This window comes from Stegodyphus dumicola, chromosome 7 (genome assembly GCF_044657685.1).
Source record: "Stegodyphus dumicola isolate Sdum_Otavi_A_Nest chromosome 7, ASM4465768v1".
NCBI classification, from domain to species: domain Eukaryota; kingdom Metazoa; phylum Arthropoda; class Arachnida; order Araneae; family Eresidae; genus Stegodyphus; species Stegodyphus dumicola.
In genome coordinates this window covers 101,973,015-101,989,767 of record NC_140774.1, presented here as the reverse complement: position 1 = coordinate 101,989,767, position 16,753 = coordinate 101,973,015, and the positions used below count along the sequence as shown (strand labels likewise).

Sequence of the window (16,753 nt, the reverse complement as noted above, 5' to 3'; positions counted from 1 at the left end):
TGCGATACAAAGCATTCAGCATCCAATGATTTAATAGAGGTATTCAAACTGAGTTCTTCCTGGTTAAAGGTGGTTGTAGCGGTATTCATGTCTGTTTGATTACCTGAGTTATAAGGTTTTGGAAAATCAAAATTCTTTTCTGTTTCTTGATGAAGGTAACTAAATTCATTTTCATCACTGAAAAGGTACACATCAGTAGGATTATTATCGAAATCATTTTGAAAAAGGTCGATGTGGTCAGTGGCACTATCAATATGCAAATTAAGATGGTTATTATCAAAAGCTATATTAGAAACTTGGAGGAAATCGGTGTCATTGTCTATATCCACTTCAAAGGAATCGTCATTAAATTCATTAATATCAGCATGTGAATCAAGGAAATCTACATTATGTACCTTCTTTCCGGCATTAAGGTTGCGTTCATTACGGTTAATGGTGTTTTCATCATTACTTTTCCGAGTTTTCTCTTCTCTTCGAGGAAACAAGATGAAGGCAGTCGCAAAACAAATAAGTATGCCCAATAGGCTGTCGATAAACGGTGTTGGTATAAAAACGTAACACAGTACTGTCAACAATAAATACCCTTCCTTAAATGAAGCAAGGGCTTTAGCAAAGAAAAGAACTATCGAATACCACCGAAAGAATAAAACTAGATATGACATCAGATTTGTAGAATCTAAATTTCAACCTGGAGATTTTCTCCTTTACGAGGAATTTGAATACCCAAATACTAGAAAATTGACTTCACCCTATTCAGGCCCTTATCGGATTATGAATAAATTATCTGAAGTTAATTATGAAATCGACAGGGAAAATTTTCACACGAAGAAACCAACTGAGATTGTACATGCGTCAAAATTAAGGTTCTATTATCCACCCGAGAACCTTAAATTACATCATGAATAAATCAAAATTTATAAATCAATAAACTATCCATAACCCTTCTTTTAGTTTTCATCCTGTTGTCCCCCTTAATAGTTGATTTATCTCTCAGTGTCTGAATAGTTTGTCTGGCCTTTTCTTTTACTGGGCTCCTTCAAACTTGAGTTTCAGGTTCAATACACTTTCCGTGTGGGAAACACTCAATTGAGGCTATACTACAAGTGGAGTACTATACCCTCACATTTCCTTGAGCTCATGTTTTCCTATGTTTGTGTTATAAATTGTAGCAACAGTTGAAAAAGTTAAATTTCAGTTGTTGAAATTTCTGAATTTCATTTTATGTTTCTGCAGCATCGTGTACAAAAAACTGGTATGGATGTTGGAAGTTAAATTTTGTTTTGTTATCATTAATAAGAGAAAAATAGAGTGACAAAATATGTTAAAAACCTAACAAAATGTGTATTTTCAACAAGAGTATAAGAGCTCTAGTATCGTGACATAAAAACTCAAATGTTTTCAGTGCCAATGCTAATCCATAATTCTAGCGCTAATTAAATGATCCGGAGATCTCCAAAGACCAGTAAAAGACTGAAGATGAGCCTTAATGACAACTCTAATGATTGTACGGACTCTAATGATTACACAAACTGTGAATGGCATGCCCTAAGATATCAACTTACAAATTCAGTTATATTACTATTTCCTATTGCCACGTAGCTAACCAGCAATATGTTATTAGTGCTTTATTTGTTCTGCACTTAGTTACTATATTATAATTTCATTAATCATTTATTATATTTTATATACTGTATTCATTATATTCAAATATTTTATGTCATATTTCATGTAAACATTTTGTGTGCCTTGAGATAAATCCAATCAGTTTTCCTACTAACTTAATTTCCTAATAACTAAATTTTCTGCTCTCACTATCTGGACTGACTTGGGCCGACGGCCGCGACTGCAAGCCTTTTCAGATGGGGGGGGATAATCTGTAATGATATTTTTAAATCAATTGAATAAATAATTTCTATTAATATTGCTTAATAACGTGTTGGCGATTCTCTACCTAAATTGCATCCCTGTTGCTAAATTTTGGAGAAATCTTTCTTTATCATTCGTAATAGTGATCTCGTTCTCTTTTCCAGTACTCTTACCTACAGCAGACACATTCAATATGCCATTGGCATCAATATCGAAGGTAACTTCAATCTGTGGGACACCTCTAGGTGCAGGAGGAATGCCAGTTATTCAAACTTTCCAAGAAGATTATTGTCCTTGGTCATTGCACGTTCACCCTCGTAAACTTGGATCAAGACACCTGGTTGATTATCAGAGTAAGTTGTAAATGTTTGTGTCTGACGAGTTGGAATGGTTGTATTACGTTTGATGAGCACAGTCATTACACCACCAGCAGTTTCAATTCCTAGAGACAGTGGGGTTACATCCAACAGCAACAGATCTTGCACTTGTTCAGATTTATCACCATTCAAAATTGCAGCTTGGACTGCAGCACCATATGCGACAGCTTCATCTGGATTATTACTTTTGTTAAGTTCTTTACCATTAAAGAAATCTTGCAGTAGCTTCTGCATTTTAGGAATACGAGTAGATCCACCTACCAGGACAATATCGTGGACTTGAGCTTTATCTAATTTTGCATCTCGCAAAGCCTTTTCAACAGGTTCCAATGTGCTTCTAAACAAATCAGCATTCAGTTCTTCAAAACGGGCTCTTGTTATGGTTGAATAGAAATCTACACATTCAAAGAGAGAATCAATTTCGATGCTGGCTTGAGTACTTGAGGACAGGGTTCTCTTAGCCCATTCACAGGCAGTATGTATGAGAAATTACGTTTCATATATATATAGAGAGAGAGAGATAGAAGACAGATAAATTTAAACACCTAAAACCAATATTAATTTGGAATCAAAGCAAGGCAATTCCTCAACAATATTAATAATCGCAACCTCGTATAAGAGTTTTAACACAATTATAAAAAATAATCGAAATTAAAATAAGAATTAATAATTGAACAAACTCGAAAAGTAAAAATGCGAAAGGGAAAATATACAAATTGTTAACATGTAAGAATTAATCTCCTTTTAAAGAGCTCGGTTACCCAAAGAAAGTTTTCTCGGTTACATGAAATTCGAATTCATATTACAAGAATTTATTAAGTAAATAGTTCAGTATTTAAAATCATTCTCTGGGATTTGGATATACTTATGAATTACGAGGAAATGGCGACGCCCTTATACTTATACTTATAGACTCCGCCCTAAAGGGGTCCGAAGTCTCGTAATTTTGTTTGAAACGGCAATATTTTATGATTCATGCAGTGTCTCAAGAATAAAGCTTTGAATATTATAATGAATCATAAATAAATAATAATAAACGAAAGTCCTTAATACAAATGAGATGAAAACACGAATGATTCAAATTTTATTGGAGAGCCAAAAGTGTTAATTTTACATTTAATTTTGAATAAAAGTCTAAACATTATAACGCGTTCGAATTTTTTTTTTTTTGAAATAATAATAATAAATAAAATTGTAATGAAAAATATAATCAAAAATTTTAAAATAAGTAAATCAAGTTCAAAAATATAATAATAATAGTAATAAAATAAATAATATAAAAATTAATGGTAAGGAAAGTAAAATATTAAGAAGAAATAAATATAAAATGTAAAAAGTAACAATAAGAAAATACAAAAAACACAAAAGTAAATATTAATAAACAAATAAGTAAAAATAAATAGCATTAAAATTGGATATGATATAAAAATAGTAAAAAAATCCATTAATTGCAAAAATATACATGAAAAAGTTCTTAATCTTTAATTAAGGGCTTTAAGTTTGGCTAAAATGCACAGTTTAGTCGCATTCAAGCCGCATCCTTGGCTCCCCACTTAATGTCTTTTATATTAAATAAATATAATTCAGCTTATGAGCTCAATTTTTTATCAGTCACAGGTCCGTCAAGGAGGTCCCCACTTAGTCACTCACTGGTCAATCAGCGTGCAATTTTTTAGCCAGCCACTGGTCAATCATCGAGATCGTCATTTAGTAAGTTTCTGGTGTGTCAATGAACAATTTTGGTCAGATTGATGTCATTTCGAACAAATTTATGACGAATATAAACTGAAAGTATGTCAACTTAGCTCAGATCTTGATAGGTTGCTTTAAAGTGTTATGTTTATTTTTAATTTTCTTAGAGCAAAAATATTTGAGTAACGCTTTTCTTAGGTTTGAAAATGTGAAACGCCGGCTACGATGTGAGGAAGGAGGCTGAGTATTCTCGTCATCAACGTAGATAAGAGCGACAGTATCAACGACGATATCAATAAGGCGTTCTTGAAATTCTTGAATTGGTTTCACTTCTATTCTGTCTACATGATCCATTTTGCCTTTTATTTCTATTTCATTATTTGTGTTGATGAGATTGCCGAAATCGATGTCCCCTTGTGCTCCAAGATCGTTATGCGATACAAAGCATTCAGCATCCAATGATTTAATAGAGGTATTCAAACTGAGTTCTTCCTGGTTAAAGGTGGTTGTAGCGGTATTCATGTCTGTTTGATTACCTGAGTTATAAGGTTTTGGAAAATCAAAATTCTTTTCTGTTTCTTGATGAAGGTAACTAAATTCATTTTCATCACTGAAAAGGTACACATCAGTAGGATTATTATCGAAATCATTTTGAAAAAGGTCGATGTGGTCAGTGGCACTATCAATATGCAAATTAAGATGGTTATTATCAAAAGCTATATTAGAAACTTGGAGGAAATCGGTGTCATTGTCTATATCCACTTCAAAGGAATCGTCATTAAATTCATTAATATCAGCATGTGAATCAAGGAAATCTACATTATGTACCTTCTTTCCGGCATTAAGGTTGCGTTCATTACGGTTAATGGTGTTTTCATCATTACTTTTCCGAGTTTTCTCTTCTCTTCGAGGAAACAAGATGAAGGCAGTCGCAAAACAAATAAGTATGCCCAATAGGCTGTCGATAAACGGTGTTGGTATAAAAACGTAACACAGTACTGTCAACAATAAATACCCTTCCTTAAATGAAGCAAGGGCTTTAGCAAAGAAAAGAACTATCGAATACCACCGAAAGAATAAAACTAGATATGACATCAGATTTGTAGAATCTAAATTTCAACCTGGAGATTTTCTCCTTTACGAGGAATTTGAATACCCAAATACTAGAAAATTGACTTCACCCTATTCAGGCCCTTATCGGATTATGAATAAATTATCTGAAGTTAATTATGAAATCGACAGGGAAAATTTTCACACGAAGAAACCAACTGAGATTGTACATGCGTCAAAATTAAGGTTCTATTATCCACCCGAGAACCTTAAATTACATCATGAATAAATCAAAATTTATAAATCAATAAACTATCCATAACCCTTCTTTTAGTTTTCATCCTGTTGTCCCCCTTAATAGTTGATTTATCTCTCAGTGTCTGAATAGTTTGTCTGGCCTTTTCTTTTACTGGGCTCCTTCAAACTTGAGTTTCAGGTTCAATACACTTTCCGTGTGGGAAACACTCAATTGAGGCTATACTACAAGTGGAGTACTATACCCTCACATTTCCTTGAGCTCATGTTTTCCTATGTTTGTGTTATAAATTGTAGCAACAGTTGAAAAAGTTAAATTTCAGTTGTTGAAATTTCTGAATTTCATTTTATGTTTCTGCAGCATCGTGTACAAAAAACTGGTATGGATGTTGGAAGTTAAATTTTGTTTTGTTATCATTAATAAGAGAAAAATAGAGTGACAAAATATGTTAAAAACCTAACAAAATGTGTATTTTCAACAAGAGTATAAGAGCTCTAGTATCGTGACATAAAAACTCAAATGTTTTCAGTGCCAATGCTAATCCATAATTCTAGCGCTAATTAAATGATCCGGAGATCTCCAAAGACCAGTAAAAGACTGAAGATGAGCCTTAATGACAACTCTAATGATTGTACGGACTCTAATGATTACACAAACTGTGAATGGCATGCCCTAAGATATCAACTTACAAATTCAGTTATATTACTATTTCCTATTGCCACGTAGCTAACCAGCAATATGTTATTAGTGCTTTATTTGTTCTGCACTTAGTTACTATATTATAATTTCATTAATCATTTATTATATTTTATATACTGTATTCATTATATTCAAATATTTTATGTCATATTTCATGTAAACATTTTGTGTGCCTTGAGATAAATCCAATCAGTTTTCCTACTAACTTAATTTCCTAATAACTAAATTTTCTGCTCTCACTATCTGGACTGACTTGGGCCGACGGCCGCGACTGCAAGCCTTTTCAGATGGGGGGGGATAATCTGTAATGATATTTTTAAATCAATTGAATAAATAATTTCTATTAATATTGCTTAATAACGTGTTGGCGATTCTCTACCTAAATTGCATCCCTGTTGCTAAATTTTGGAGAAATCTTTCTTTATCATTCGTAATAGTGATCTCGTTCTCTTTTCCAGTACTCTTACCTACAGCAGACACATTCAATATGCCATTGGCATCAATATCGAAGGTAACTTCAATCTGTGGGACACCTCTAGGTGCAGGAGGAATGCCAGTTATTCAAACTTTCCAAGAAGATTATTGTCCTTGGTCATTGCACGTTCACCCTCGTAAACTTGGATCAAGACACCTGGTTGATTATCAGAGTAAGTTGTAAATGTTTGTGTCTGACGAGTTGGAATGGTTGTATTACGTTTGATGAGCACAGTCATTACACCACCAGCAGTTTCAATTCCTAGAGACAGTGGGGTTACATCCAACAGCAACAGATCTTGCACTTGTTCAGATTTATCACCATTCAAAATTGCAGCTTGGACTGCAGCACCATATGCGACAGCTTCATCTGGATTATTACTTTTGTTAAGTTCTTTACCATTAAAGAAATCTTGCAGTAGCTTCTGCATTTTAGGAATACGAGTAGATCCACCTACCAGGACAATATCGTGGACTTGAGCTTTATCTAATTTTGCATCTCGCAAAGCCTTTTCAACAGGTTCCAATGTGCTTCTAAACAAATCAGCATTCAGTTCTTCAAAACGGGCTCTTGTTATGGTTGAATAGAAATCTACACATTCAAAGAGAGAATCAATTTCGATGCTGGCTTGAGTACTTGAGGACAGGGTTCTCTTAGCCCATTCACAGGCAGTATGTATGAGAAATTACGTTTCATATATATAGAGAGAGAGAGAGATAGAAGACAGATAAATTTAAACACCTAAAACCAATATTAATTTGGAATCAAAGCAAGGCAATTCCTCAACAATATTAATAATCGCAACCTCGTATAAGAGTTTTAACACAATTATAAAAAATAATCGAAATTAAAATAAGAATTAATAATTGAACAAACTCGAAAAGTAAAAATGCGAAAGGGAAAATATACAAATTGTTAACATGTAAGAATTAATCTCCTTTTAAAGAGCTCGGTTACCCAAAGAAAGTTTTCTCGGTTACATGAAATTCGAATTCATATTACAAGAATTTATTAAGTAAATAGTTCAGTATTTAAAATCATTCTCTGGGATTTGGATATACTTATGAATTACGAGGAAATGGCGACGCCCTTATACTTATACTTATAGACTCCGCCCTAAAGGGGTCCGAAGTCTCGTAATTTTGTTTGAAACGGCAATATTTTATGATTCATGCAGTGTCTCAAGAATAAAGCTTTGAATATTATAATGAATCATAAATAAATAATAATAAACGAAAGTCCTTAATACAAATGAGATGAAAACACGAATGATTCAAATTTTATTGGAGAGCCAAAAGTGTTAATTTTACATTTAATTTTGAATAAAAGTCTAAACATTATAACGCGTTCGAATTTTTTTTTTTTTGAAATAATAATAATAAATAAAATTGTAATGAAAAATATAATCAAAAATTTTAAAATAAGTAAATCAAGTTCAAAAATATAATAATAATAGTAATAAAATAAATAATATAAAAATTAATGGTAAGGAAAGTAAAATATTAAGAAGAAATAAATATAAAATGTAAAAAGTAACAATAAGAAAATACAAAAAACACAAAAGTAAATATTAATAAACAAATAAGTAAAAATAAATAGCATTAAAATTGGATATGATATAAAAATAGTAAAAAAATCCATTAATTGCAAAAATATACATGAAAAAGTTCTTAATCTTTAATTAAGGGCTTTAAGTTTGGCTAAAATGCACAGTTTAGTCGCATTCAAGCCGCATCCTTGGCTCCCCACTTAATGTCTTTTATATTAAATAAATATAATTCAGCTTATGAGCTCAATTTTTTATCAGTCACAGGTCCGTCAAGGAGGTCCCCACTTAGTCACTCACTGGTCAATCAGCGTGCAATTTTTTAGCCAGCCACTGGTCAATCATCGAGATCGTCATTTAGTAAGTTTCTGGTGTGTCAATGAACAATTTTGGTCAGATTGATGTCATTTCGAACAAATTTATGACGAATATAAACTGAAAGTATGTCAACTTAGCTCAGATCTTGATAGGTTGCTTTAAAGTGTTATGTTTATTTTTAATTTTCTTAGAGCAAAAATATTTGAGTAACGCTTTTCTTAGGTTTGAAAATGTGAAACGCCGGCTACGATGTGAGGAAGGAGGCTGAGTATTCTCGTCATCAACGTAGATAAGAGCGACAGTATCAACGACGATATCAATAAGGCGTTCTTGAAATTCTTGAATTGGTTTCACTTCTATTCTGTCTACATGATCCATTTTGCCTTTTATTTCTATTTCATTATTTGTGTTGATGAGATTGCCGAAATCGATGTCCCCTTGTGCTCCAAGATCGTTATGCGATACAAAGCATTCAGCATCCAATGATTTAATAGAGGTATTCAAACTGAGTTCTTCCTGGTTAAAGGTAGTTGTAGCGGTATTCATGCCTGTTTGATTACCTGAGTTATAAGGTTTTGGAAAATCAAAATTCTTTTCTGTTTCTTGATGAAGGTAACTAAATTCATTTTCATCACTGAAAAGGTACACATCAGTGGGATTATTATCGAAATCATTTTGAAAAAGGTCGATGTGGTCAGTGGCACTATCAATATGCAAATTAATATGGTTATTATCAAAAGCTACGTTAGAAACTTGGAGGAAATCGGTGTCATTGTCTATATCCACTTCAAAGGAATCGTCATTAAATTCATTAATATCAGCATATGAATCAAGGAAATCTACATTATGTACCTTCTTTCCGGCATTAAGGTTGCGTTCATTACGGTTAATGGTGTTTTCATCATTACTTTTCCGAGTTTTCTCTTCTCTTCGAGGAAACAAGATGAAGGCAGTCGCAAAACAAATAAGTATGCCCAATAGGCTGTCGATAAACGGTGTTGGTATAAAAACGTAACACAGTACTGTCAACAATAAATACCCTTCCTTAAATGAAGCAAGGGCTTTAGCAAAGAAAAGAACTATCGAATACCACCGAAAGAATAAAACTAGATATGACATCAGATTTGTAGAATCTAAATTTCAACCTGGAGATTTTCTCCTTTACGAGGAATTTGAATACCCAAATACTAGAAAATTGACTTCACCCTATTCAGGCCCTTATCGGATTATGAATAAATTATCTGAAGTTAATTATGAAATCGACAGGGAAAATTTTCACACGAAGAAACCAACTGAGATTGTACATACGTCAAAATTAAGGTTGTATTATCCACCCGAGAACTTTAAATTACATCATGAATAAATCAAAATTTATAAATCAATAAACTATCCATAACCCTTCTTTTAGTTTACATGCTGGTGTCCCCCTTAATAGTTGATTTATCTCTCAGTGTCTGAAAAGTTTGTCTGGCCTTTTCTTTTACTGGGCTCCTTCAAACTTGAGTTTCAGGTTCAATACACTTTCCGTGTGGGAAACACTCAATTGAGGCTATACTACAAGTGGAGTACTATACCCTCACATTTCCTTGAGCTCATGTTTTCCTATGTTTGTGTTATAAATTGTAGCAACAGTTGAAAAAGTTAAATTTCAGTTGTTGAAATTTCTGAATTTCATTTTATGTTTCTGCAGCATCGTGTACAAAAAACTGGTATGGATGTTGGAAGTTAAATTTTGTTTTGTTATCATTAATAAGAGAAAAATAGAGTGACAAAATATGTTAAAAACCTAACAAAATGTGTATTTTCAACAAGAGTATAAGAGCTCTAGTATCGTGACATAAAAACTCAAATGTTTTCAGTGCCAATGCTAATCCATAATTCTAGCGCTAATTAAATGATCCGGAGATCTCCAAAGACCAGTAAAAGACTGAAGATGAGCCTTAATGACAACTCTAATGATTGTACGGACTCTAATGATTACACAAACTGTGAATGGCATGCCCTAAGATATCAACTTACAAATTCAGTTATATTACTATTTCCTATTGCCACGTAGCTAACCAGCAATATGTTATTAGTGCTTTATTTGTTCTGCACTTAGTTACTATATTATAATTTCATTAATCATTTATTATATTTTATATACTGTATTCATTATATTCAAATATTTTATGTCATATTTCATGTAAACATTTTGTGTGCCTTGAGATAAATCCAATCAGTTTTCCTACTAACTTAATTTCCTAATAACTAAATTTTCTGCTCTCACTATCTGGACTGACTTGGGCCGACGGCCGCGACTGCAAGCCTTTTCAGATGGGGGGGGGGATAATCTGTAATGATATTTTTAAATCAATTGAATAAATTAAATTCTATTAATATTGCTTAATAACGTGTTGGCGATTCTCTACCTAAATTGCATCCCTGTTGCTAAATTTTGGAGAAATCTTTCTTTATCATTCGTAATAGTGATCTCGTTCTCTTTTCCAGTACTCTTACCTACAGCAGACACATTCAATATGCCATTGGCATCAATATCGAAGGTAACTTCAATCTGTGGGACACCTCTAGGTGCAGGAGGAATGCCAGTTATTCAAACTTTCCAAGAAGATTATTGTCCTTGGTCATTGCACGTTCACCCTCGTAAACTTGGATCAAGACACCTGGTTGATTATCAGAGTAAGTTGTAAATGTTTGTGTCTGACGAGTTGGAATGGTTGTATTACGTTTGATGAGCACAGTCATTACACCACCAGCAGTTTCAATTCCTAGAGACAGTGGGGTTACATCCAACAGCAACAGATCTTGCACTTGTTCAGATTTATCACCATTTAAAATTGCAGCTTGGACTGCAGCACCATATGCGACAGCTTCATCTGGATTAATACTTTTGTTAAGTTCTTTACCATTAAAGAAATTCAGTAGCTTCTGAATTTTAGGAATACGAGTAGATCCACCTACCAGGACAATATTGTGGACTTGAGCTTTATCTAATTTTGCATCTCGCAAAGCCTTTTCAACAGGTTCCAATGTGCTTCTAAACAAATCAGCATTCAGTTCTTCAAAACGGGCTCTTGTTATGGTTGAATAGAAATCTACACCTTCAAAGAGAGAATCAATTTCGATGCTGGCTTGAGTACTTGAGGACAGGGTTCTCTTAGCCCGTTCACAGGCAGTATGTATGAGAAATTACGTTTCATATATATATATAGAGAGAGAGATAGAAGACAGATAAATTTAAACACCTAAAACCAATATTAATTTGGAATCAAAGCAAGGCAATTCCTCAACAATATTAATAATCGCAACCTCGTATAAGAGTTTTAACACAATTATAAAAAATAATCGAAATTAAAATAAGAATTAATTATTGAACAAACTCGAAAAGTAAAAATGCGAAAGGGAAAATATACAAATTGTTAACATGTAAGAATTAATCTCCTTTTAAAGAGCTCGGTTACCCAAAGAAAGTTTTCTCGGTTACATGAAATTCGAATTCATATTACAAGAATTTATTAAGTAAATAGTTCAGTATTTAAAATCATTCTCTGGGATTTGGATATACTTATGAATTACGAGGAAATGACGACGCCCTTATACTTATAGACTGCGCCCTAAGGGGGTCTGAAGTCTCGTAATTTTGCCTGAAAGGGCAATATTTTATGATTCATGCAGTGTCTCAAGAATAAAGCTTTGAATATTATAATGAATCATAAATAAATAATAATAAACGAAAGTCCTTAATACAAATGAGATGAAAAACGAATGATTCAAATTTTATTGGAGAGCCAAAAGTGTTAATTTTACATTTAATTTTGAATAAAAGTCTAAACATTATAACGCGTTCGAAATTTTTTTTTTGAAATAATAATAATAAATAAAATTGTAATGAAAAATATAATCAAAAATTTTAAAATAAGTAAATCAAGTTCAAAAATATAATAATAATAGTAATAAAATAAATAATATAAAAATTAATGGTAAGGAAAGTAAAATATTAAGAAGAAATAAATATAAAATGTAAAAAGTAACAATAAGAAAATACAAAAAACACAAAAGTAAATATTAATAAACAAATAAGTAAAAATAAATAGCATTAAAATTGAATATGATATAAAAATAGTAAAAAAATCCATTAATTGCAAAAATATACATAAAAAAGTTCTTAATCTTTAATTAAGGGCTTTAAGTTTGGCTAAAATGCACAGTTTAGTCGCATTCAAGCCGCATCCTTGGCTCCCCACTTAACGTCTCTTTTATTAAATAAATATAATTCAGCTTATGAGCTCAATTTTTTATCAGTCACAGGTCCGTCAAGGAGGTCCCCACTTAGTCACTCACTGGTCAATCAGCGTGCAATTTTTTAGCCAGCCACTGGTCAATCATCGAGATCGTCATTTAGTAAGTCTCTGGTGTGTCAATGAACAATTTTGGTCAGATTGATGTCATTTCGAACAAATTTATGACGAATATAAACTGAAAGTATGTCAACTTAGCTCAGATCTTGATAGGTTGCTTTAAAGTGTTATGTTTATTTTTAATTTTCTTAGAGCAAAAATATTTGAGTAACGCTTTTCTTAGGTTTGAAAATGTGAAACGCCGGCTACGATGTGAGGAAGGAGGCTGAGTATTCTCGTCATCAACGTAGATAACAGCGACAGTATCAACGACGATATCAATAAGGCGTTCTTGAAATTCTTGAATTGGTTTCACTTCTATTCTGTCTACATGATCCATTTTGCCTTTTATTTCTATTTCATTATTTGTGTTGATGAGATTGCCGAAATCGATGTCCCCTTGTGCTCCAAGATCGTTATGCGATACAAAGCATTCAGCATCCAATGATTTAATAGAGGTATTCAAACTGAGTTCTTCCTGGTTAAAGGTGGTTGTAGCGGTATTCATGCCTGTTTGATTACCTGAGTTATAAGGTTTTGGAAAATCAAAATTCTTTTCTGTTTCTTGATGAAGGTAACTAAATTCATTTTCATCACTGAAAAGGTACACATCAGTGGGATTATTATCGAAATCATTTTGAAAAAGGTCGATGTGGTCAGTGGCACTATCAATATGCAAATTAATATGGTTATTATCAAAAGCTACGTTAGAAACTTGGAGGAAATCGGTGTCATTGTCTATATCCACTTCAAAGGAATCGTCATTAAATTCATTAATATCAGCATATGAATCAAGGAAATCTACATTATGTACCTTCTTTCCGGCATTAAGGTTGCGTTCATTACGGTTAATGGTGTTTTCATCATTACTTTTCCGAGTTTTCTCTTCTCTTCGAGGAAACAAGATGAAGGCAGTCGCAAAACAAATAAGTATGCCCAATAGGCTGTCGATAAACGGTGTTGGTATAAAAACGTAACACAGTACTGTCAACAATAAATACCCTTCCTTAAATGAAGCAAGGGCTTTAGCAAAGAAAAGAACTATCGAATACCACCGAAAGAATAAAACTAGATATGACATCAGATTTGTAGAATCTAAATTTCAACCTGGAGATTTTCTCCTTTACGAGGAATTTGAATACCCAAATACTAGAAAATTGACTTCACCCTATTCAGGCCCTTATCGGATTATGAATAAATTATCTGAAGTTAATTATGAAATCGACAGGGAAAATTTTCACACGAAGAAACCAACTGAGATTGTACATACGTCAAAATTAAGGTTCTATTATCCACCCGAGAACTTTAAATTACATCATGAATAAATCAAAATTTATAAATCAATAAACTATCCATAACCCTTCTTTTAGTTTTCATGCTGGTGTCCCCCTTAATAGTTGATTTATCTCTCAGTGTCTGAAAAGTTTGTCTGGCCTTTTCTTTTACTGGGCTCCTTCAAACTTGAGTTTCAGGTTCAATACACTTTCCGTGTGGGAAACACTCAATTGAGGCTATACTACAAGTGGAGTACTATACCCTCACATTTCCTTGAGCTCATGTTTTCCTATGTTTGTGTTATAAATTGTAGCAACAGTTGAAAAAGTTAAATTTCAGTTGTTGAAATTTCTGAATTTCATTTTATGTTTCTGCAGCATCGTGTACAAAAAACTGGTATGGATGTTGGAAGTTAAATTTTGTTTTGTTATCATTAATAAGAGAAAAATAGAGTGACAAAATATGTTAAAAACCTAACAAAATGTGTATTTTCAACAAGAGTATAAGAGCTCTAGTATCGTGACATAAAAACTCAAATGTTTTCAGTGCCAATGCTAATCCATAATTCTAGCGCTAATTAAATGATCCGGAGATCTCCAAAGACCAGTAAAAGACTGAAGATGAGCCTTAATGACAACTCTAATGATTGTACGGACTCTAATGATTACACAAACTGTGAATGGCATGCCCTAAGATATCAACTTACAAATTCAGTTATATTACTATTTCCTATTGCCACGTAGCTAACCAGCAATATGTTATTAGTGCTTTATTTGTTCTGCACTTAGTTACTATATTATAATTTCATTAATCATTTATTATATTTTATATACTGTATTCATTATATTCAAATATTTTATGTCATATTTCATGTAAACATTTTGTGTGCCTTGAGATAAATCCAATCAGTTTTCCTACTAACTTAATTTCCTAATAACTAAATTTTCTGCTCTCACTATCTGGACTGACTTGGGCCGACGGCCGCGACTGCAAGCCTTTTCAGATGGGGGGGGGGATAATCTGTAATGATATTTTTAAATCAATTGAATAAATTAAATTCTATTAATATTGCTTAATAACGTGTTGGCGATTCTCTACCTAAATTGCATCCCTGTTGCTAAATTTTGGAGAAATCTTTCTTTATCATTCGTAATAGTGATCTCGTTCTCTTTTCCAGTACTCTTACCTACAGCAGACACATTCAATATGCCATTGGCATCAATATCGAAGGTAACTTCAATCTGTGGGACACCTCTAGGTGCAGGAGGAATGCCAGTTATTCAAACTTTCCAAGAAGATTATTGTCCTTGGTCATTGCACGTTCACCCTCGTAAACTTGGATCAAGACACCTGGTTGATTATCAGAGTAAGTTGTAAATGTTTGTGTCTGACGAGTTGGAATGGTTGTATTACGTTTGATGAGCACAGTCATTACACCACCAGCAGTTTCAATTCCTAGAGACAGTGGGGTTACATCCAACAGCAACAGATCTTGCACTTGTTCAGATTTATCACCATTCAAAATTGCAGCTTGGACTGCAGCACCATATGCGACAGCTTCATCTGGATTAATACTTTTGTTAAGTTCTTTACCATTAAAGAAATTCAGTAGCTTCTGAATTTTAGGAATACGAGTAGATCCACCTACCAGGACAATATTGTGGACTTGAGCTTTATCTAATTTTGCATCTCGCAAAGCCTTTTCAACAGGTTCCAATGTGCTTCTAAACAAATCAGCATTCAGTTCTTCAAAACGGGCTCTTGTTATGGTTGAATAGAAATCTACACCTTCAAAGAGAGAATCAATTTCGATGCTGGCTTGAGTACTTGAGGACAGGGTTCTCTTAGCCCGTTCACAGGCAGTATGTATGAGAAATTACGTTTCATATATATATAGAGAGAGAGAGATAGAAGACAGATAAATTTAAACACCTAAAACCAATATTAATTTGGAATCAAAGCAAGGCAATTCCTCAACAATATTAATAATCGCAACCTCGTATAAGAGTTTTAACACAATTATAAAAAATAATCGAAATTAAAATAAGAATTAATTATTGAACAAACTCGAAAAGTAAAAATGCGAAAGGGAAAATATACAAATTGTTAACATGTAAGAATTAATCTCCTTTTAAAGAGCTCGGTTACCCAAAGAAAGTTTTCTCGGTTACATGAAATTCGAATTCATATTACAAGAATTTATTAAGTAAATAGTTCAGTATTTAAAATCATTCTCTGGGATTTGGATATACTTATGAATTACGAGGAAATGACGACGCCCTTATACTTATAGACTGCGCCCTAAGGGGGTCTGAAGTCTCGTAATTTTGCCTGAAAGGGCAATATTTTATGATTCATGCAGTGTCTCAAGAATAAAGCTTTGAATATTATAATGAATCATAAATAAATAATAATAAACGAAAGTCCTTAATACAAATGAGATGAAAAACGAATGATTCAAATTTTATTGGAGAGCCAAAAGTGTTAATTTTACATTTAATTTTGAATAAAAGTCTAAACATTATAACGCGTTCGAAATTTTTTTTTTGAAATAATAATAATAAATAAAATTGTAATGAAAAATATAATCAAAAATTTTAAAATAAGTAAATCAAGTTCAAAAATATAATAATAATAGTAATAAAATAAATAATATAAAAATTAATGGTAAGGAAAGTAAAATATTAAGAAGAAATAAATATAAAATGTAAAAAGTAACAATAAGAAAATACAAAAAACACAAAAGTAAATATTAATAAACAAATAAGTAAAAATAAATAGCATTAAAATTGAATATGATAT

The 16,753-nt window shown here is 32.5% G+C and overlaps 4 pseudogenes; all 4 read right to left on the bottom strand.

Annotated features, from left to right (window-relative positions):
* Positions 1-1,947: 1,947 nt before the first annotated feature.
* Positions 1,948-2,723, bottom strand: LOC146996291 (heat shock cognate 71 kDa protein-like; annotated as a pseudogene).
* A 3,592-nt stretch (positions 2,724-6,315) lies between these two features.
* LOC146996290 (heat shock cognate 71 kDa protein-like) lies at positions 6,316-7,091 on the bottom strand (annotated as a pseudogene).
* Positions 7,092-10,686: 3,595 nt separating this feature from the next.
* LOC146996289 (heat shock cognate 71 kDa protein-like) lies at positions 10,687-11,459 on the bottom strand (annotated as a pseudogene).
* Positions 11,460-15,045: 3,586 nt separating this feature from the next.
* Positions 15,046-15,818, bottom strand: LOC146996288 (heat shock cognate 71 kDa protein-like; annotated as a pseudogene).
* Positions 15,819-16,753: the final 935 nt, after the last annotated feature.